Here is a 22,947-nt window from a genome sequence, read left to right on the forward strand (position 1 = left end):
AGGCCCGTGGTCTCCGAAGGGAGATTGCTCCTGGGTGTTTGGCTTTCTGTGTAGGCTGTGAGTTCCAATGGCAGTGCCCAGTCCTGATGCAACTAGGCCAGCTCTGACCTTTCCCAGGCAGCACCAATACCTGCACCCTGGGAGTTCCGGGCAGCCTCTCCAGGGATAGTCAGTGGAGAGGGAGTGTGACTCACCCCTGCACTCAGGAGCGAGAGTCCCCCTTTGGCTTTTCCAGGCACCCAGCAACCTGCGGGCAGGCTGCCAGTCCTGATGAAACTGGGTCAGGTCTCAAGTTTGTGATTTTCAAGCGCAGAGATGATGCCTTCTCTGCTTCATTCTAACCTCTACATCTCATCACTTACTACTGTGAGACTCGTCACTCTTGCTTCTTGCCTGCAGCTCTCTGCATTTACTTGGCCCCCTCATACTTTCTGTGTGGATGGGTGTTCTGCCTCATGTATGGATGAATACCACCTAAGTGCCTGGTTCTACAGAAGAGGTCATCAGACCCCCGGAACTGGACTTACAGACAACTGTCAGCTACCTTGTGACAGTGGGAATCAACCTGAGTCCTCTGGCAGAATAGCCACTGTGCTGAACTGCTGAGCCATCTTTCCAGGCTTCACATTTGTTTTTTAAAGTTAGTCTGATATACAGCTTATCACTTAAGTCTTCTCCCCAGGAAAAAAAAAAAAAATCCCTTTGTCAGTGTTTCTTCATAACCTTGAAGATCAGTCCAGCTTATGGACTTTTAACATTTTGTTTATTTTTAAATAGAGTATTTTGTGTATGTCTGTACCTGTGAGTGTACTGGTTCTAGAGAACAGGAGAGGGCATTGGATCCTCTAGAGCTGTGGATTGTGAAGCACCTGACAATGGGTGCTGGGAATTGAACTTGGGTTCTCTGTAATAACAGCACATATTCTTAACCACTGAGCCATCTCTCCAGCCCCAAGACTTTTTTGTTTGACAGGCTTTTATTTTAAACCTCTGTTAATCTAATTTCAGTGCTTCTGCTTCGAGTTTGTTGGTGCTATATGGTCCAACTGCTAAATTCCCTTGTTAATATTTATGCACTTTAACACCAGCATGTAGGCTCATTATGGGTATATGTTTTTCATATATAGATAAATTATATTGATTGCTAAATAAATTTTAAATCTTCACCCAAGTAATCCTTAAATTAGGGACATAGTCCCCTCTCCCCCAAGCTTTTAAAGTTAGAGGTGCATCTGCAGTGTCACATACTCTAAACCTATTACTGTCATCTATACCTATTATTTTATTGTCCTTAAAATGCTAATTTGTGTGTGTGAAGCAAAGAGCACATTTTTGTCTATTCGGTTGTGCAGTCATGCCCCTCTTAGATGTACATTGTGTTGTACACTGACTTGCTAAATGCATCCTGGCTCTTCAGTGAGCAGACTGAGACCACAGTCAGAATTTACTGCAAAGGCTTGTTGACATCATGGCTACACTGGGGTTATGGAAATACACCCCATGAATTTCTGTGTGTATTCTGGAGATGTGCATTCAGGTCCTTGTGCCAGATGGCAAATACTCTGCCTACTGAGCCACCTCTCCAGGCCCAGTGTATGCACATTTTCTGTGGGGAAACTTTCTATTCCCACATACAAACATTGGCCCCTCAAAGTATCCATGATGTAGAAAAGTGGTCTTCATCTGGGTATGGTGACACATGCCTGTAATCCTAGAATTTGAGAAGCAAAGACAGATCTTTGGAAGTTCAAGGTCAACTTGGACTACATAGCAAGTTGAATTGCTGTCTTCAAAGGAAGTGGGAATGTAGGTATGACTTTTCTTAAGTATTTTGTAAAGTTACATTTTATATATATACATGCACATACCCGTGGAGATTACAGTACAGCTTGTGGGAATTGGTTCTCTCAACCAAGTAGATCCCTTAGATCAAAGTCTGGAGTTGGGTTATTGGGCTTGGCAACAAGTGCCTTCACCTGCTGAGCCATTTCACCTGTCCTCTGTTTAATTTTTAAAATCTACCCACTCACACAGGGACATACTATGGGACATACTGTGACATACTACAGCTTCCACGATGAGATGTTTTCTATGCTTTGTTTTTTACTTCTGGTGGGTGGAGGTTGCAAGGGTGAAGGGTGGATATGGGGGCGGAAATGAATGGGACTGGAGTGCATGACGTGGAACTCACAACGAATCAATAAAAAGTATTTTAAAATCTACCCTCCTGTGTGTGTGTGTGATGTATGTGGAGACCCGAAAACGACTTTGAGGTGTTGGTTCTCTCCTTCCACCTTTATGGGAGTTCCAGAGATTGGACTCAGGTCACCAGGCTTGCTCAGAAAGCATCCACTGAGCCATCTTGATAGCTCCTTTTCTGTTGGCTGTGATAAAATACCATAACTAGAAGCAACTGAGAGGAGAAAATGGTTTATTTTGGTTTACAGTTGAGAAGAGATACAATCTTTCATAATGGGGAAGACATGAGTAGAGACAGGCAGGTAGCCAGGCAGCGGTGGTGCATGGTTTTAACCCCAGCACTCAGGAGGGAGAGGAAGGTGGATCTCTGAGTTCAATGCTAGCCAGGTTTACAGAAGTCTAGTTCCAGGATAGCCAGCGCTATACAAACCCTGTGTCAAAAGTAAAAGGGAAAAGACACTTTGGCTGCAGCTAGGAGCTAGGTTGCCACATCTTATAATCACACACCAGAGAGAAAACGCGAAATGAGGTGTCTTAAAACAAGGCTTCACCTCCTAAGGAGTCCACAGCTTTCTCAAACAGTAACAACTGAGGATAAAGTATTCACATACACAAGCCTAAGGACATTTCATCTACCATAATCTCCAACTTACTTTAAAAGACAAGTCATTTAAAAAGATGAATGATAAGCAGATAGAGATAGGGAAATAACACCAGGCGTGTTCGTAAAGGCAACAGGAAACATGTTTATGCATACACACACATAAAATTGGGGTGCATAATACCTTATGTGCTGATAAAATTCCCGACAAGAGCCAAAACCTAACAAAAACCTCAGTGCCAGACAGGGGAATCATCCCTTCGAGCTGTTGGTTATGGGGGTCCAATAAATCCCTACACAGTATGGCTATAACCATTGTCCTTAGTTGCTACCCAGAACTTTGAAGTTAAGACCCTATTACTGAAGACCACACATGGAACGTAAAATGTGGAGAAAATTAAGTTGGAACTGACCAGAAGCCTCCTCCTTTGAGAGCTTGGTTCTCAAAGGATCTGAAGGTGTCGTGCAAGCTGCCAAGGGAGACAAGCACTTAATAGTCCAGTCTAGCTGTAAAGCCTACAATCCACACCAATGTGAGTTCTAACAAAGTATCGCAAAGGAGCAATAAACTGCTGTCTAATTGGCCTTTAGAGCTTCTCAATATGAGTAAATTCATGTCATACTGTCAAACAACCTGACTACTCGAGGCTGGAAAGGTTATAGACCTTAGAGGAGGTCCAACTTATTTTAAATCAGAATTCAAACATGGAAAATAGTTCTGATGGCCAAACATGACGGTAAAGGGGCAAGGAAGTCTGCACTGAACCATTTGCTTCAAACAGGAAATAGTTCTGTTGATCAAACGTGATGATGAAGGGGCTAAGAGGTATACATTGAACCGTTTGCCTCTGACACATGAAATCAACATATATCACAACTATATTCTGCAACCAGTAAGGAAAGTTGTGCAGTTATAACTTATTCGTATGAATGTTTTGCCTACATGTATGTCTGTGCACGACATGTGTGTTTGGTACCTGAAAGCCAGAAGAGGACACCATATTTCTTGGAACAGAAGAGATGGTTATGAGACACCATGTGGGTGCTTGGGATTAAACCCAAATCTTCTAGAAGACCTGCCAATGCTCTAAACTGCTAAGCCACCTTTTAGTCCCAGGTATTACGTTTTTGTTGGAAGCAGTACTCAGCTCATAAAGAGGCGTTGTCCATTCTTCGCTGGACCAAACCAGCCCTCCCACTAACAGATGCACTGAACTGTACAGGATACCCTGGGAATGAGGGACAGATTATCTTTGAAGGCATGCAAATGTTTTGCTCCAAAACACAGTGGAAGACAAATGTACGATGGTCCTGAGAAACTGCCTGACTGGAATTGCTAGTTGACAAAAACTACACTGTTTCCCTCGTTAACCAATTCCACACACTTAAAAAACCTTTGTAGGAATGAGTGTAAAGCTGGCATCGTAAGATGACAGCCAATAAAGCTCTGCCCTGGTTTCAATGTCTTCTGTATAGATTTACATATGTTAGATGTTCAGCTTCCCAACATGTACCATAAGGATAATGGATTCCATTTTCCAAGGACCAGCAGTCACTCAAAGATTGGGTAAAAAGCAGGTAAACAGACAAAGTAACAGCAGGAAAAAAATGTATTTATCCTAGGCTGAGTAAAGGGTGGTGACCGTAGCTGAAGGGTGTGCATTTGGACAGTGGGACACATTTCTATATGTCCAGCCACAGGACTGGATGTACTGATCCCACCTCCACTTTTAGAGATGGGACAATGCTGTATTTATTCCTCCAGGGTGTACCTGCTGCCCCCTAGAGCAGAGGATGCCAGAACAGTTGCTGTAATAGCATACCTGTGGCAGCCCTAGCAAAATTCAGAGCATACCATGATGTCATTGAGAAGCCACAGTGAAACTTTTCCAGTCACCATTAGGTTGACTCAATAATGAACAAAAACAAAACAAAAATCCCAAACAAACAAAACAAAAAACAGTGTTGCCGAGTTTCTTATGAGGGAGGCATACAATGGGAGTCCTCAAGTTGTATAGCTACTTCCTCTGAATTGATACATTTCCACCTATAGGAAGTAGAAAAGCTACTAGCAACTGAAGTAAAATTCATAAGGCTCAGGAAGTAAACAAAATTTACAAGGCATTGTTGGAGAGATAATTTACAGTTACAAGCCCTTGCAGGGGAGTTCAGTTAGGTTCCTAGCACCCATGTTGAGAGGTTCACAACCATCTGTAACTAATTCCAGAGATCTGATGATCTCTTTGGGCCTCTTTGGGCACCAAGATGTATGCATACATGTGCTGCGCATGTACACACACACACACACACACACACACATAAACACACAATTTTTTTTCATCTTACAAGGCTCAGGAAGCTCCTAAAACTTAGAAAATTTATAAGGCTCCTTCCCAAATTTATAAAAGTAGCAAGAATATAAGTCGGGTAGTGGTGGTGCTTGTGTGTAATCCTAGCATTTGGAAGGCAGGGTCAGGTAGATCTTTGAGTTCGAGGCCAGCCTCATCTACAGAGTGAGTTCCAGGACAGCCAGGACTACACACACACACAAAACAAAACAAAGAAACCTGTGTCTTAAAAAACAAAAAACAAAAAACCAGGAGAAAAGAGACTCTGACCAGTTAAGATGTAAATTGTGCAGAACTCTACTATAGCAATATTTAGATAATTGGGAATACCCCCCTCCCCCGTGCTAGAGTGTGGTTTCCAGTGATTCGGCTGTCCTGACTCATCCGTGTTCGTATATAAGGAATCTCTCATGTATGTTCCTGTAGTTCTTTGGTCTGTTGATGATGTCCCTTCTGGAGGAAATAGAAATTGTTTCTATATCCCCTGGAAAAATTACACAACACAGCGGATTCAAGAACAAGAATTCAACGAAACGAAGATGTAATAAGTTTCTCACACAGGAGCCTCTGAGAGACATTCCAGATTTGAACAGTAGTGACCAACATATAATCCATTGTAAATCACTCTGGTCACCCCCTTCAAAACACGTGTAGTCCCCATTTTTGCCAGCTACTTTGTTTCTAGTCAAAGGCATCATTTCCCACTGCACAAAATGCAATACCTTCTTAATAAATTTGTGTTTGTTCTTTCTGTCTCTCAGCCTGTTCTCCAAAGGGCACTGCTTACTTTAAAAGGCTAAGACTTTCACACAAGGTCATTTTAGAATACCTCCAAACACAGAGCAGAGACTTCACTGAATTTACAGGAATAGGTTTCTTGGCTCATTTCACATGTCATAGGCAACAAGTATTGGAATGTGGGACAAAAACCCAACACTGATAACAATAAAAGAAAGTTCGTGCCTCTCCTTGGTTCCACATTCCTAACAGCTTCCCTCCTGCAGCATGCAGAGCAATCCGAAGCATCAGAAACACACTTTTCCCAGATGCCTACATGCTTCCATAATTTCCTGAATATGCTTCGCTTATGCAAACAGTCCACCACGTCTCCTGCTCTTTTGATTCGATACCTAGTAGCCACTACCAAGTTTTTTTTTTTTTTTTTTTTTTTTGTTTGCTTGTTTGTTTTTTTCACCTCCCTTTATGTAATGCCTCCTACAAGGCAGGGAGCCTCATTTTCTTTACCACTGCGTGTGCAGTTCTTAGAACAGTGACACTGAACCCACCATTACTTATTTTAACCCACCAATTTTCACCTGCTGCAATAAATAGCCGATTCTGACGGTGAGGCTGGGGTTGTGTCTGAGAGCCTCAGTATCAAGAAGAGACCTGGCTGATCAGGTAATTGGTTTCTATTCCCGTGCTACCTGAGGCCTTGGCTGAACTCTCCACGTTTGTGCACCCATCTAATAATAGTGATGTCTGGAGGTCAAGGTTTGCAGATAGAGATCTTCAGAGCTTCTAAGGAACCTGAACCGGTCAGCTCTGGGGCACAGAGATGCCGAGACCTCCGGCTGCCTAGAAGGGCCTGAGGGCCTGAGGGGCGGGTCGGCTGGACGACTCAGGCCGGGGTACAGAGATGCGCAGACCTCCCGGTGCCTAGAAGGGCCGCAGGCACGGAAAGCGTGCAAGGCTCTGCTGACACTCCGAGGCTTTGTTCTGAGGACCGCGAGTGGTTCGGAGAGAGGTACGCAGCAGCGCTCTGAGCATCCCGCGGGTAGGCTTCCCCAGGAATAGTTACTCATTTATGTCCTCAGCCAACACCATTGCTAAAGAAGATAGGAAAAGAGCTTCTAGGCCGACCCTGCTCATCTAAGGGGGAATCAGTTTATTCCGAGGCGAAACAATTTTAAAAATCAGTAATCAGGAAAACATACAGGCCTTATGTTTGATAATTATTGTTCTTGTTACTGTTGCTATTACTATTGTAACTTGAGATAGGATCTCACTAGGTAACTCTGGCTGACTTGAAACTTGCTCTGTAGACCAGGTTGGCCTTGAACTCAGAGATCTGCCTGCCTCTGTTTCTGGAGTGCTGGGATTAAAAGCATATTCGGCCACTATACCCTGCTAATAGTCTTTTTGAAGAAATTTATAATTTGTGTGTGTGTGTGTGTGTGTGTGTGTGTGTGTGTGTGTGGTGTATGTAAAAGAAGTTAGGGAACAACTTTGTGAAGTATTTCAGGCTTGCTTGGCAAGCACTTTTTCACACTGAGCCATCTTGCCAAACCCTCTATTCTCTCTCTCTCTCTCTCTCTCTCTCTCTCTCTCTCTCTCTCTCTCTCTCTCTCTCTCTCTCTCTCTCTCTCTCTCTCTCCTTCCCTCCCTCCCTCCCTTCCTCCCTTCCTTCCTCCCTCCCTCCCCAAGATATATTTATGTGTGCATATGATGTGAGAGTAACATATACATGTAAATTAGAAGCAGGCACTAGAAGAGGGTTGGAGTTTACCTGACATGGTTGTGACCCATCTGACATGTTGTGCTGGGAACTGAACTTGAATCTTCTGGAAGAACAGTATAAACTTTTTTTTTAAATTGGATACTTTATTTATTTATTTACATTTCAAATGTTATCCCTGTTCCCATTTTTCTCCTCTGGAATTCCCCTATCCCATCCACTGCCTCTATGAGAGTGTCCCCACCACCACCCCCTCCCTCCCACCTCCCCGCCCTGCACTCCCCTACACTGGGGCATCAAGCCTTCACAGGACCAAGGGCCTCTCCTCTTGTAGATGTTTGATAAGGTCATCCTCTGCTACACATGCAGCTGGAGCCATGAGTCCCTCCTTGTGTGCTCTTTAGTTGGTGGTTTAGTCCCTGGGAGCTCTGGGGGGTCTGGCTAGTTGGTATTGTTGTTCTTCCTGTAGAGTTGCAAACCCTTACAGCTCCTTTAGTCTTTTCTCTAACTCCTCCATTTGGGACCCAGTTCTTAGTCCAGTGGTTGGTTGGTTGAGAGCATCTGCTTCTGTATCTGTTAGGCTCTGGCAGAGCCTCTCAGGAGACAGTTATATCAGGCTCCTGTCAGCATGCGCTCCTTGGCATCCACAGTAGCGTCTGGGTTTGGTGACTGTATATGGGATGGATCACTGGGTAGGGCAGTCTCTGCATGGTCTTTCCTTCAGTCTCTGCATTTCCTCCTGTGACTATTTTGTTCCCCCTTTTAAGAAGGACTGAAGTATCCTCTTTTTGGTCTGGGCAGATCCTTTGGAGCAGAGCATTTACCATTTACGGTGCCTGAGAATGAGGGTGAATTGTTCTCTCTCCTGAGTGACAGCTGGTATGCCTGTGAAGTTAGCCTGGAGGCGGGAATCTTGCCCATTAAAGGAAATTGGGATCAGGATAGAAAGGGATCCTTTCCTTTCTCCTCCCTGCAGTTCCCCCCCCCCTTGTTCTCTCTCTCTCTCTCTCTCTATATATATATATATTTTTTTTTTCTCCCCCACCCCACCCCCCACCTTGAGATAAGGCCTCAGTATCCTAGGCCACCCTCAAAACTGCTATGTCAAAAGGCTGGCCTTGAACTCCTGATTCTCCTGTCCCCACTCTCTAAGATTATATGCTTATGCCACAATGTCTGGCAGAAAGGGGGAATTTCTTGAGGATATTATCAGGTAATAGAAAACACAGAGATGAGAGGGGGGAACCTCTGGACCATGAGGAGAGAGGTTGGGGTGATGGGAAAGAATTACATGAGGGAAACTCAGTGTCATGAGACTTAACTTTGAATCCCGTAAGGTCTAGTCTCTCCAGCTGTCCGTTGGATGTAAGATCTGAAGCTGGGTCATCACATGAAATACGGGGGCAGTTTCCAGCACTCAAGAGTTCCAGGTCGGCCTGGGCTACCTAATGAGACCTTGTCTGATCTTCTGACAGTCTCAGAAGAGTATGACTTAGTTTCCTAGACAATGTAGACTCTTGGGTGGTTTCTACTGAGATATAGTTGCTAGGACTACAAATACATTGTCATATTTATTTAGAATATGGAGTCTTTTTTAAAAAATTATTGCAGCCTGGCATGGTGGTACCTGCCTTTACTACTAGCACTTGGGAGGCAGAGGCAGGCAGATCTCTATGAGTTCAAAGCCAGCCCTGTCTACTTAACAGAAAGCCAGAGCTGCGCTGTGTGTGTGTGTGTGTGTGTGTGTGTGTGTGTGTGTGTGTGTATAAAATGTCTATGAGTGTTTTGCCTCCATGTGCACCTCTGTATCATGTGCCTGCCTGGTCCCCGTGAAGGTCAAAAGAGCATGTCTGAGTCCATAGAACTAGAGTTATAGATGGTTGCGATCTGCCATGTGGGTGCTGTGAATTGAACCCAGGTCCCCTGTAAGAACAGCAGGGAGAGAGCGCTGAGCCTTCTCCCCAGAATAGCTCTTCTGGTCTGGTCTGGTCTGATGCCCGTCTTCGTCCTTGCGCTCTGCAGAAACACTGTGAGCCTCATCACAATGACTTATTAAGTGTTACCGAGAAGTCACTGAGAGGATAGCAAATTTCGCTTTGACAGAAGAATAACTTCAGGAAGCTTATTGGTCATGGTTAAGCAGCCTGTTGTATACTTAAATTCCTCTCCCTACATACACACAATTAAGTGGTGACACCAGCTTCACCTATCAGAGGATACACCGTGAATACACAGAATTTTTATGTTTTGTTTGTTTGTTTGTTTTGTTTTTTTTGAGGCAGACTCGTGCAGTACAATATTTATAGAATCAAGGTAAGGATGTAGGGTGAAGGATTATGTCTTCTGGACGTTAACTATTCGACAAGATGTTCATATTCTGAAGGGAGCTCATGAAGGAGGACATGTGTGCATTAGTGTGATTTAGTCATCTGTCTGTCGGCGAGCTTTTACACTTCAGTACCTCCAGATGGCAGGGCTGCACAGGTGGCGCACACAGGTTGCACACACAAATTGCATACACAGGTTGCACACACAGGTTACACATACAGGTTGCATACACCTGCAGAGGTTTGTATCCAGTGGGTCTGGAAATCTCTGTTCATTCCTGATACATGTTTTTCTGTCTGAGCCCCTCTTGTGGAGCTGACCCCTACTCTCTCTGCCCACATTCTTATTATACCGTGCATGGTCCTGGCAGAGGTCCTTGGTTACTCTTAAACCCTGTTCCTCAACTTGACCCTCCAAGTGCAAAATGGACACCTAAAGTTAGCACAGAAAGCTGGCTCTAGCCTCAGATGAGTCCTGCAAGCTCTGCTGTGCCGGACTCACATCAGTATTAGGAGGATGGTGTGAACGGACACCAGGCAGCTTACACGAAGAGTTGTGGGCTGGGGCCTGGTGCCCAGACCTGGAGGAAAACAAAACCTTAGCTGTACCCTGGAACAGTCTTAGCTGCTCTTCTGTGGTTCTGTTTGCTCCGTGCTGTTTGCTGCATCACCATTGCTTAAGGAAATAGTCTAGCAAGAAGTTAGAGCCAGACCAGCCTGGTACCTGAACCAAGGATCACCGTGCATACTTTTTCTCGGTACAAGAGTATACCTGACCCTGCCTTTCAGTTATCTTGCTCCCATTTTAGAGGGTTGAACAGGAAGAGAACTGTTCATTGCTTGTTCTGAGATTGGACATGGTGGGTTCTTCTCTTTGTCTTTAACTTTTACTGCCTTTTATCTAACCCGCTTCTCTTGTTATTTTGAACAGTTTTCTGCTTTTGAACACTCACCCTCCTACAGGAGACTCTGTGACCTACTCCGTCTTGTCTTCCTTGAATAATTCTCACCCTATTACAGAGAAAGTGGGGCGTACTTGTGTTTTCTTTCTCCTGCTAGGTGGTGAGATAGACTGAGGCATCATTTCTGAAAATCCGAATCAGTTTTTACTCCCAGGAGAATTCCACGTAAGAGTCGAAGAGGAAGTAAAAGAGTTAAAGGAAAAGATAAGACAGAAGGGCACTGGGATGCCCCCAGCCTGAGAAGATGCGGAGAAAGACGGGAAAGGTCAAACATAAGACACTGGAAGATAGCAAGTCACCCACCGCAGGGAGTGACCAAGAGCGTGAAAACAGCGGTCATCAGTTCCGTACCTCAAACACAGAGAAGAGAGCTCGCGGTGAAAGGAGACAGTTTGTGTGTCCTGAGTGTGGGAAAGCCTTCAGTCAGAGTGCCAACCTCACCGTGCACGAGCGAATCCACACAGGAGAGAAGCCCTACAAGTGTAAGGAATGTGGGAAGGCCTTTAGTCACAGCTCCAACCTTGTGGTTCATCGAAGAATCCACACCGGACTTAAGCCGTACACGTGTAGTGACTGCGGGAAGTCATTCAGCGGGAAGTCACACCTCATCCGGCACCAGGAAGTCCACAGTGGGGAGAAAACATATGAATGTAAAGAGTGTGGAAAAGCCTTCAGCCGGAGCTCAGGACTTATTGCTCATCACAGAGTTCATACTGGTGAGAAGCCGTACACTTGCGCTGAGTGCGGGAAAGCATTTAGCAGGAGTTCAAACCTCACACAACATCAGAGGATGCACAGAGGGAAAAAGCTTTACAAATGTAAAGAGTGTGGGAAAACATGTGGCTCTAACACAAAGATTGTGGAGCATCAGAGAGTTCACACTGGGGAGAAGCCCTACGAGTGTGACATGTGTGGGAAAGCCTTCATCTTCAGGAAGGCTCTTAATGAACACCAGAGACTCCACCGCAGAGAGAAGCCTTACAAATGTAACCAGTGTGGGAAAGCTTTTACTTCTAACCGAAACCTCACAGATCATCAGAGAGTGCACACCGGAGAGAAGCCTTACAAATGTAACGAATGTGGGAAAACCTTCAGGCAGACGTCTCAGGTTCTTCTACATCTGAGAACTCATACTAAAGAGAAGCCCTATAAGTGCAGCGAGTGTGGGAAAGGTTATCGCTACAGCTCGCAGCTCACTCAACATCAGAGAAAGCATCATGAAGAGAAGGAAGGTTTTCTGTTTACCAGCCAGGTGTGATGGCACACGCCGTTGTTTCCGGCGTTAAGGAGACAGTGACAGGAGATCTCAGTGACTTTTAGTCCAGCCTGGTTTATGTAGTGAGTTCTAGACTAGCCAAGGTCACAAAGTGAGACTCTGTCTCAGAAAAAAAAATTGGCAATAATGTTAATTGCTACTTTTCTGAAAATTAGATTTTTAGGAACATTAAACTTGATTCTGCTTCTGTGAATCCATACATGGAAAATAATATGTAGCTAAAGTCTAACAAAAGAGATATTTATGTCAGCATTATATGTAACTGAAAGGGAAAACAAAATACCAAGCCAACCAACCAACCAACCAGAGACCACCGACATTGTAGATTATTATGTGTGCAGCGTGAAAGGAATCGTATTACACTTCTGAAACCATGGTTTCCTAAAAGAATTTTTAATGTATGCCATGGGAGAGATTTCTGGATAGGGTGGAAAGGGATGGAATTAAATATTTTCGCCTAGAAAAAAAATGGGAAAGAGGATAAAATATTTTCGCCTAGGAAAAATGGGGAAAGAGGAGGACCAAACCTAAATTTTAACAATGGTTATCTCTAGGTGATAGGTTGTTGGTGATTTCTATTTTCTTCTGTCTACTTTTCTATGCTTTCTAGATTTCCTACAATGAGAGGGTTACTTTTATATTTACAAAAAAGTATGATCTATTTTAAATGCGAGTACATGCTTGTTTTTATTTAGTAGGAAAAGTACCCATTGTGTAGTCTTTAAAATCTGGGAATTCCCCCTAATCCTGGCACTGGCAGAAGTGGAATTAGGAGCAAATCCATTTTTTTAGAATCCGCTTCCTGCTACTGAAACTGTTCTGCCTCTTGTCCTCTGCAGGGTCGGACTCTGATCACCAACGCTGCCTTTAATCTACCTCTGCAGTGTTAGAATCTGTTCTGTGTTCACCTGGCTCTGCCTTTGTTCTCTGCCTGGGTGAGAGCACAGTGGGGCCTTAGTGCACCTTCTTTCCTGTGCTCTGAAAGTCTTTACCAAACCGACAATAGCTACTCATTTTGACTTTTCTAGCCCAACAGAAATGAAAGCTTTATCTCCAACTAGTGATTGTGAACATTGTCTTGTAACAGTTGCTCTGGTGTCAGGATCCTCCTCTTAGATGGCAAGTTTTGGACGTTGGGGCTTGGAGTCCTTGGATTCATAGTTTGCTCAAGTCTGAGCCTTCAGCTTCTGAGTCTACTTTTGACAGATGTGTCACAAACCTTTTGTGAGAAGCAAGAAAAATGTGGGATTTGTCTTTGTGTGCAAAGTATGAAACTCAAGGGGGCAGGTCAGATGGCCCAGTGTGTAATGGCACTCGCCTGACCAGCCTGAGTTTCATCCCAGAGCTCACTGACTCCACAAAGTCATCTTCTGACCTCCATACATGTGCCGTGGCATGTGAGTGCCTGCACACTCTCTCACACACAGACACATATATGGCACACACATAAAATAACAGTAATTTTTTTTATAGTATGGAACTTATCAGTTGTAGAAAATTAAGGGCTGCACAGAGAAACACTGCCTCCAAAAACACAACAAACAAAATTCCTTTCCATCTCTCATAGATGGGTTACCGAGAACGCCACATGTCTTATTTGTCTTATTCATATTACCTCTTTATTTAGAATATAATTATTGATTAGCCTTAAAAAAAAAAAAAACTGAGCTGGCCTTCCTGATATCTGATCCTTCCCACTCCATCTCTTTGTGTATCTGTTCCTTATCAACTGTAAACTTCTATCATGTTCAGAGTCTGAAAGCTTTCTAGTCAATACTCTGGATACAGAAGCCATGGAGGAAAAGGTCTATTACATGCCACCAACCAGGATAACCACAAATTCATAACCAACTGGGGTTGGCCATTACAATGCACGCCTCCCTCCAAGCTCTCAGGAAGTGGATCTCTGTGAGTAGGAGGCTGGTCTGGTCTACTTAGCCAGTTCCGGACCCTGTCTCAAAGAAACAAACTGGGGAAAACGTGCAGCCTCAGTTGTCAGAGTTGAGTTTGGGGTGGAAGCCGGTAGTTTATTGTATGTAGGGGGAAGAACTTTTGACAAAATAGATAGGCCAAAGCCATTTCTGTCCTGCAGGGCAGGGGACTTTTGTCAAAGGAGGTGCTCTAGAACCTTACATCCCAGGAGATGCTACTCATGGAGCCCTCTAGAAGTCGTGGCTTTTGCTCCAGGGTAACTGTCATAGGTTTTAATCTATAGTCTTGAAGTCTTGAGTCAGTTGGGAAAAGGGACCTCAACTGAAGAATTACCTAATCAGAATGGCTTATGGAGAGGTCGAATCTTGGTTGATAATTATGTGGGAGGGCTCAAAACCAATCCCTAGGCAGGTGTGTCTGGGCCTGAGTAAGCAAACAAGCAAGCAGCATCCTTCCACGGTTTCCATATGAGTTCTGGCCTGGACTCCCCCTGACGGACTATGACGGAAAATATAAGCCAAGTAAACCCTTTCCTCCCCTAAGCTGCCTTTGGGTGCGGTGTTGATCGCAGCATCAGAAAACGAACGGGGGTGCAAATTTAATGCTTGCTTGAGGTCTTCCAGGTAGCATTGTCTGTGTTCTAAGGGAGATTCAAGCCCAAACTAAGTTGAGTGGAAAGGGGGGATTCTTGAAAGACAATGACAACAAGAGAAAAATTGATCCCACAGTGCTCTGGGAAAAGGGAGTCTTGTGAAAGGGAAGGATGATTTCTGACAACAGGGACCAGCTTCTGGGGAAGTAGCTCCTCTATGTGGGGAGCCTCCCACCTGCGTCTTGGACAGTTAACGTTACTGTGAGAGACGTCCGAGCTCTGCCACTTGTTGTGACCTGAAGTACACCCCAAGTCTAGAGCCGCTAGTGCTGGAGCAGTTCCTGAGCATCCTGCCTTGCAAGCTCCAGGCTTGGGTGCAGCTCCTCTACCTCTGCCCCACCCCTGGGAAGGACAAGAAGGCTATGGTTCTGGTAAAGGAGTAGCAGAAAGATCTCGATGGACCGGAACCCAAAAATGAGTGAGGCTAGTCCAATGTGTAGTGTGGGAAGGGAAGAATTAAGGCTAGGCTGGCTGGTGATCCTGTGATTTTATATAGTCATCATACACTAGCGGCCTAACGCTGGTTAAAGCAGGTTTGTGAGCTATTCAGAACACAGTGTATCCACAGAGATGAAGGTGGATGGCTAAGGTCATTGAGCCCGGATGAGAATCTACACAGAAGCATTGATTCCACCTGGTCCCTCAGGATGAGGCTGGTTGTGTTTCCCTAAGCCAGCGGTTCTCAAGCTGTGGGTGGAGATGCCCGTGTGTGTGTGTGTGTGTGTGTGTGTGAGAGAGAGAGAGAGAGAGAGAGAGAGAGAGAGATCCCGCTTGTGGTTTTTTTTTTTCCTTTATAAACGCTCTCGCTTAGACCTGAGATGCATTCTCCTTCCTGCCCAAGCTCGAGCCTGAATAAAGACCCTCACGTGATTACATCGGGTTGTGATTCGTGGTGTTCTCTTTGGGGTTTTTACAATCTGGGCACAACAGAGCCACAACCACCTGACAGGGAGTGAATGGAAGGAAGTAGGAAGGGACACTGGGCCGAGGAAACTAAAGACATCATGTAGAAGGAGAAGCAGAAAGAGCTTCCTTCTGGGGTGTCAGTGGAGTAGGAAGGCCAGTGGGGTACTTTCTCTGCCTCTCTGAACTGGTGGACTTTCACCACAGCTGCTGGCTCCTGGGTCTTCATTATACAATTGGACGACAGAGTTTTGTTTTTAAAACACTTCCCAAGACAAGCGTGGTGGCTCATGAAGATAAGCCTGGTACAGTCAAGGTACTTAGGATGCCAAGATAGGAAGTTCCCTACAAGTTTTGGGTCAGCCTGGGATACATAGGGGGCTCATGTCCCACCCTCACCTGAGTGTGACCGGAAACTTGGGCTGAGGTTAGTGCTCCTAGTTACCAGTCCCTTCTCATGTGCTTTCTTTTCCTTTTAAAGATTTATCTATAATCTATAATTACACTGTAGCTATCTTCAGACACACCAGAAGAGGGCATCAGATATCATTGCAGATGGTTGAGAGCCACCATGTGGTTGCTGGGATTTGAACTCTTGTAGACAGGGCTACACAGAGAAACCCTGTTTCAAAAAACAAACAGAAAGAGGAGGGGGGAATACCTGTAGATCAAACTAATATTTATTGCATCTTTTCTATGTCCACCCTTCTCATAAGCATAATGCAATATATAATGAAATATAATTACACTTGAAGCCAAACTTCCAAAACATTTCATAAAAATTAATTTCACATTGAGAATGTAGGCTACAAAGATACTTAGTAGCCAAATGCTTGCGGTACAAACACAAGAGCCTGGGTTGGAGTCCACAGCGCCATGTACAACACTGGGCAGATTTCTGTGCAATCCTAATGTTAGCAGGATAGAAATGGGACGATAACTGGGCTTGCTGGCTATACAATCAGCGAACCCCGGGTACAGTGAGATACCCTGTCTCAGGAAACAGTGTGTAGAATGATTGAAGGAGATTCTTGATGTTGACCTCTGGCTCATCCTGTCTGAGTAGCATTCAGCTCTGTACCTCTTTTTATGAATGTTTCTCCTTTTTACATATTTATATATGTATATCCTTGAGAGGCTCATGAGATGGCTCAGCGGTTAAGAATACTAACTACTCTTCCAGAGAACCAGGCTTTGATTCCAAGCACCCACATGGTGGCAAACAGCAGTCTGTAACTCCTGCTGGATCAGATACATGTGTCCTTTTAAACACAGCCTGGGTTCTTATACACACAGCATGTGTTCTTATACACACAGCATGTGTCCTTATACACAGCATGTGTCCTTACTCACAGCATGTGTCCTTACTCACAGCATGTGTCCTTACTCACAGTATGTCCTTATACACACAGCATGTGTTCTTACACACAGCATGTGTTCTTACACACAGCATGTATCCTTATACACAGCATGTGTTCTTATACACACAGCATGTGTCCTTATACACACAACATGTGTCCTTATGAACACAGCATGTGTCCTTACTCACAGCATGTGTCCTTACTCACAGTATGTCCTTATACACACAGCATGTGTTCTTACACACAGCATGTGTCCTTACACACAGCATGTATCCTTATACACAGCATGTGTTCTTATACACACAGCATGTGTTCTTACACACAGCATGTGTCCTTATACACAGCATGTGTCCTTACTCACAGTATGTCCTTATACACACAGCATGTATCCTTACATACACCATGTATCTTTCTACACACAGCACATGTCCTTATATTTTAAGCCATTTAATAATTTTTGTTCTCAAACTAGGTGCCATATCACACAGCTGAAATGGGAGAGCTGTGAGTTCAGCACCATGCTGGGCCACATAACAAGATGACAGAAAGAGATAGACAAACTGTCATGGTGGTGCTTCCCTGCAATTCCAGCACTTAGGAGGCAAAACAGGGCATTCATGGGTTTGAGGATATCCTGATCTACACAGTAAGTTCAAGACCATTTAAGTTACATGAGAGAGCCTTTCTCAAAAGAAACATTGGCTGAGGGTGTGCCTCAGTGATAGAATACTTGCCTCACAAAAAGCCCTAGGCTCCATCTCTGGCATCATTAAAAAAAAAAAAAAAAAGAAAAGAAAAGAAAAGAAAAAAGAAAAAAAACCCCAACAACAACAACAATAAAGTCTTTTCAAAAATATAATAATTTGATAGCTTCGCATTTAATTCCATTTACCAGAATGGGTGACCATTAAGGAAAATGAGGAGGTGACATAAAAACTGAGTATTTTCCAAAGAGCAGACTATCAAAAAGGAACCTCAAAAAGATTACAAGTTCCTCGCTTTTGAAGAAGAGTGTCAAGTCAGTTGGAAAAGGGAAAGGGAAAAAGTAATTGCAGAGAAAGTTTCCCTTTGTGAACAAGAGAAGAAAAGGACTGCACCAGAAAAATGAGACCAGAAGTGGGGGAAATTTGAAGAAAAACTGCCCTTAGACTCAGATACTTGTAAAAGTTTAATAGGTGTTGAGGAAAAAAAAGCTTTGTAAGCCTAACATATGTTGTAAACACTTTTAATAAAATCTCCTGTCTATGAACCATCAGAGAATCTACACTGGTGAGAAACCTCCTGTGGAAAGGGCTTTATTCAGCCCTCAAGCCTTCTAATGCACTTGGGAGCCATTCTGTGGACAGACTTCCAAATGCAATGAATGTGGGAAACTATTCTTCCAAAGTGCTCATCTTCTGAGCCACCAGAGACCCACAGGAGGAACCTTATAGATGTAAGGAATATGAAAAGGGATTCTCGGGCCTTATACATTGACAACAGCATTCAGATGAGAGAGAATATAGTGTAATGTATATACAGTATAACGTAAGGAATGTTTTCTCCAAATGTTTACCTTATTGACCACCAGAGGCTCCACAACAAGGAAGAACCTCATAAAAGCAACAAATCTCACAATGCTTTCATTCTGAAAAAGAGCCTTATCCTGCACCAGAGAATCTACTCTGAGGAAGTTGTTGGGGTTCAGGAGTCTCCCCACAAACCACACGAACACCAATATCAGTCAGACAGGGATAGTTTATTGGACACACAACCCAAGACTGATCAATCAGGGATGCAGCTTCAGACTCGGGAGCTGTGAGCTGCAACCTCGAAGAGAGGTTGCTTACAGAGGCTAAAATCAGAAAACCCACATTGGGCTCTGTAATGGCTGGTTTTGTGTCAACTTGACACAAGCTGGAGTTATCACAGAGAAAGGAGCCTCAGTTGGGGAAATGCCTCCATGAAATCCAGCTGTAAGGCATTTTCTCAACTAGTAATCAAGGGGGGAGAGCCCAGCCCATTGTGGGTGGTGCCATCCCTGGGCTGGTAGACCTGGGTTCTATAAGAAAGCAAGTTGAGCAAGCCAGGGGGAGCAAGCCAGTAAGTGACATCCCTCCATGGCCTCTGTATCAGCTCCTGCTTCCTGACCTTCTTGGGTTCCAGTCCTGACTTCCTCTGGTGATGAACAGCGATATGGAAGTGTAAGTTGAATAAACCCTTTCCTCCCCAACTTGCTTCTTGGTCATGATGTTTTGTGCAAGAAGATACCTTGACTAAGACAAGCTCATACACAGATGCAGGAAGGACTGCCCAGTGATTGTCCCTGACTCAAACTACTTTTAGACATAACTGTTCACACTGACCTTTGATTTGATGGGTCCTAATGAAGCTTATAGTTGTGGAATTTCTTAAGATTAACAAACCTCATGACATACAGAACATAACAGGGTATGTGGTCACCATGACCCTGCTCTGAGTCAAGTTATTTCTGTGCCTCAGTGACTGGCAGGCACATTACAGCAACAATATGAAATAACTGGTGGGCATGGAACAGAATGGCTACAGCTATGCTAAGGAGGGAAGTTTCAGCACCTATAAATGTGCTGAATGTGAGAAAACGTTTGCTCAGATCACCGACCCTGCTGACAATCAGCGACTTCACAGTGCAGAGACCCTTACAAGTGTAAGGAACGTAGACAGGTTTTCATCCTGAGTAAACGCCTCCTCTTACACCAGTGAGATCAGACTGAGAAGAAAAACTGGTTGTAAGGAGTAGGAAGATTTATTCCAAGTCAAACCTCGCTGACCACAAAAGGATGTGCAGCAGAGAGAAGTCTTGCAAATGCACTGAATGTGGTGGAGCTTTAGCCAGAGGGCTTATCAGAGACTCCACACGGAGAAAAGCCCTGTGGACTGTGGGAGAGTTTTCATTCTGAAGAAGAGCCTCATTTTCCAACCAAGCTTCCACACTGGAGAGAGACTCCGTGTGTCCAGACTGTGGATTCAACAGAAACTCTTTTTGACCATGAGAGACGCCATAACGGGGAGAAGCCATATAAATGTGGAGAGTGTGGGAAAGCCTTTATTATGACCCAAAGTTCCATGGTCCATACTCAGGAGAAAGTATTCAAGTGTGATGAGTGTGGGAAGGTGTTTAGTTGTCATTCAAGTCTGCTTGCACTGTAGAATCCACACTGGAGAAAAGCCCTTTGACTGTGGTCACTGTGGGGCAGCTTTAGTTCAAACCGGAACCTTGTTGAGAATGAAATCATCGGGAGTGGTCAGAATGTAGTGAGTGTGGAATGTGCTTCATTCTGGGGAAGGGGGAGCCTCATTGGGCATCAGAGGGTTTACACAAGGGGAAATCCTTGAAGTGCAATCAATGACTGCGGGGCGTGGGGGGGAAGTCCAGTTACCATTTAAACCTGATAGCCCACCAGAGAATCCTCGCTGGTGAGAAGCCCTATGAGTGTAGTGAACCTGGAAAGGCTTTACCTGTCATCTGTGCCCTGGACAGCTCTCCACTTGACCCTACCTGCCTTTGGGGGTTGGGGGATGAGTTGACTCCACACAGACTCTGGGAGCAGGTGAGAAACACCACAGCAAGCTCATCTTACCACTGCTGTAAACTCCCTTAATGCCCTTCACCTGCGCCTCCATTGGTCCCAAGAAAGAATCCATTCTAAACAGCAGCTGCTTAGAAAAACTGGCTGGAATATTTGCACCAGCAGTCCATGGCCTCTCAACTAGGTTTTCCTGCAGGCAATGCTTTTGTGGCTGCACAGCCCCCAGTGTTTACATAGAGGCAATCCCGCTGTTTCTGCTACATCTATCCACAACAAAACCTTATGGAACATCAAAAAACTCGCAGTGGAGAAAAATATTATGTCATATATGCAGAAAAATCCTTACCTCTAGTAGAAATCTTATGGTCCATCAAAGAATACACACTGGATAAAAAAAAACTTATAAAAGTGGAGACTGGAAACGATTTTAGTCAGAATAAAACTTGGTGGTACATCAGAGAATACACACTGGGGAAAAACCTTATGAGTGTGAGAAATGCAGGGAATCTTTTGCCTCTAAGAGAAATTTAACTGGCCACCAGAGAATCCATACAGGGGAGAAATCTTATGGGTGTAATGATTGCAATAAAGTTTTTAAGAAAAATAAATAAATTAAAACCACCATGAGTGTGTGGGGTCCACAAAGGAATTCTTACAAACTTCAAGACTTCAGCAATAACAAAAAGTTCATACTGTGGGAGAATTATTTGGGCTGCAAATACGAGTCCAGTGGATCTCAAAGAGAAATCCAGAAAATCTAGGTAGAGCTGGCCTTATGTGTTACTATAGGAGTTCTTAGCAGCATACACAAGATCCTGGTGTATACTGTGATGCTTTGTATATGCTCGGCACTATTAGAAGCTGTGGCCTCGTTGGAGTAGGTGTGTCACTGTGGGTGTGGACTTTAAGACCCTCATCCTAGCTGCCTGGAAGTCAGTCTTCTAGCAGCCTTTGGATGAAGATGTAAAAACTCTCAGCCCCTCCTGCACCATGCCTGCCTGGATGCTGCCATGTTCCCACTTTGATGATAATGGACTGAACCTCTGACCCTGTAAGCCAGCCCCAATTAAATGTTGTCCTATAAGAGTTGCCTGGCCATGTTGTCTGTTCACAGCAGTGAAACCCTGACTAAGACACTGAGTTTGAACCCAGGACAGTAAAAAAAAAAAAAAAAAAAAAACAAAACAAAAACAAAAACAGATGTATGTGATATGACACGAAATCATAGTGAAGTAACTGTTGAACACACTATGATCCTTCAGTCTTAATGGGGAAAACTCATGACCGCTCTTACAGACAAGTGAAGAAACTTCCCCTAGATTTCCAAAGTTTAGAAAAACAATCTCAATTCTAATTAAAAAATTGCTTGTACCAAATAATTTATTGTGACTCTGTAAAGAGGTTTTGGAGCACTTTAAGACTGAAGAAATTGAATTTGTCTCATTAAAAGGTAATGGTGAGGTTGTAAATGATAGCAAAATAAGTTTGTTTTTTTTTTAATTTAAAAACTGGGCATCATTTCTACACATGCACATCAAACATTTTAAGATGGTGTAGGTGCTACAGAAAACCTATATAAAAGTGTAATCCAGAATCGTGAGGTACAGAAGTGGGTAGAAAGAGTCTGCTGCGTAAGAACAACCTAGGGAGAATACTATATTTAGAATCAGATGACATGGGTTTGGAGTCTGGATTTCCCCTATACTATGTGATGTCATTGATGGCCTCAAACTTGTGGTGGTGACCCAGCCATAGCCTCTCAAGCGCTGGAATCACAGATGTGGCCACCAGTCCTTGGCTTGATGCTGTGTAATGATTTAAGATCTACTCACTGAGGATCTGAATGAAGGGTGATGTTGAAGAGTAAAAGGTTGTCAAAGGACACTGATTCCTTGCCCTAGGGATTTCCTCTGCAGGAAATCGCTCCCAGGAAATCCCACCCAGGAAATCCTACTTTCTTGAGATTTGAGTTCCCAAAATACCACAGAAGGTCCAGATGACCTCTGTGGAATGTTTCAACGCCCTAGGTGTGCCTGGGGGTGTACTGATAAAAAGTGTATGATTCTTCCCCTTTGAATTTCCTCATTCCCCCTGTCCTCCCCCTCCTTTTGTGATTTTTGCCTTTATAAGCCGTTACAAGTTCAGGCCGGGGTCGAACTCCTCTACCCCTGCGTGGTGTATGAGTCTCGACCCCAGCATGCTGGCCTGAGATCTCACTCTTTCACTTTCAATAAACTTCCCCATGCGATTGCAGCAAGTCTGGTCTCGGTGCCTTGCTGGGTGCGCGCCTCTCCTGAGATTTGAGTGAGGGTCTCCCTTCGGAGGTCTTTCAATGTCTTCCTCTGGGTTTATCATTTCCAAGACACAAGACTAGAGTCAT

Source organism: Micromys minutus, assembly GCF_963924665.1.
Source record: "Micromys minutus genome assembly, chromosome: 21".
NCBI classification, from domain to species: Eukaryota; Metazoa; Chordata; class Mammalia; order Rodentia; family Muridae; genus Micromys; species Micromys minutus.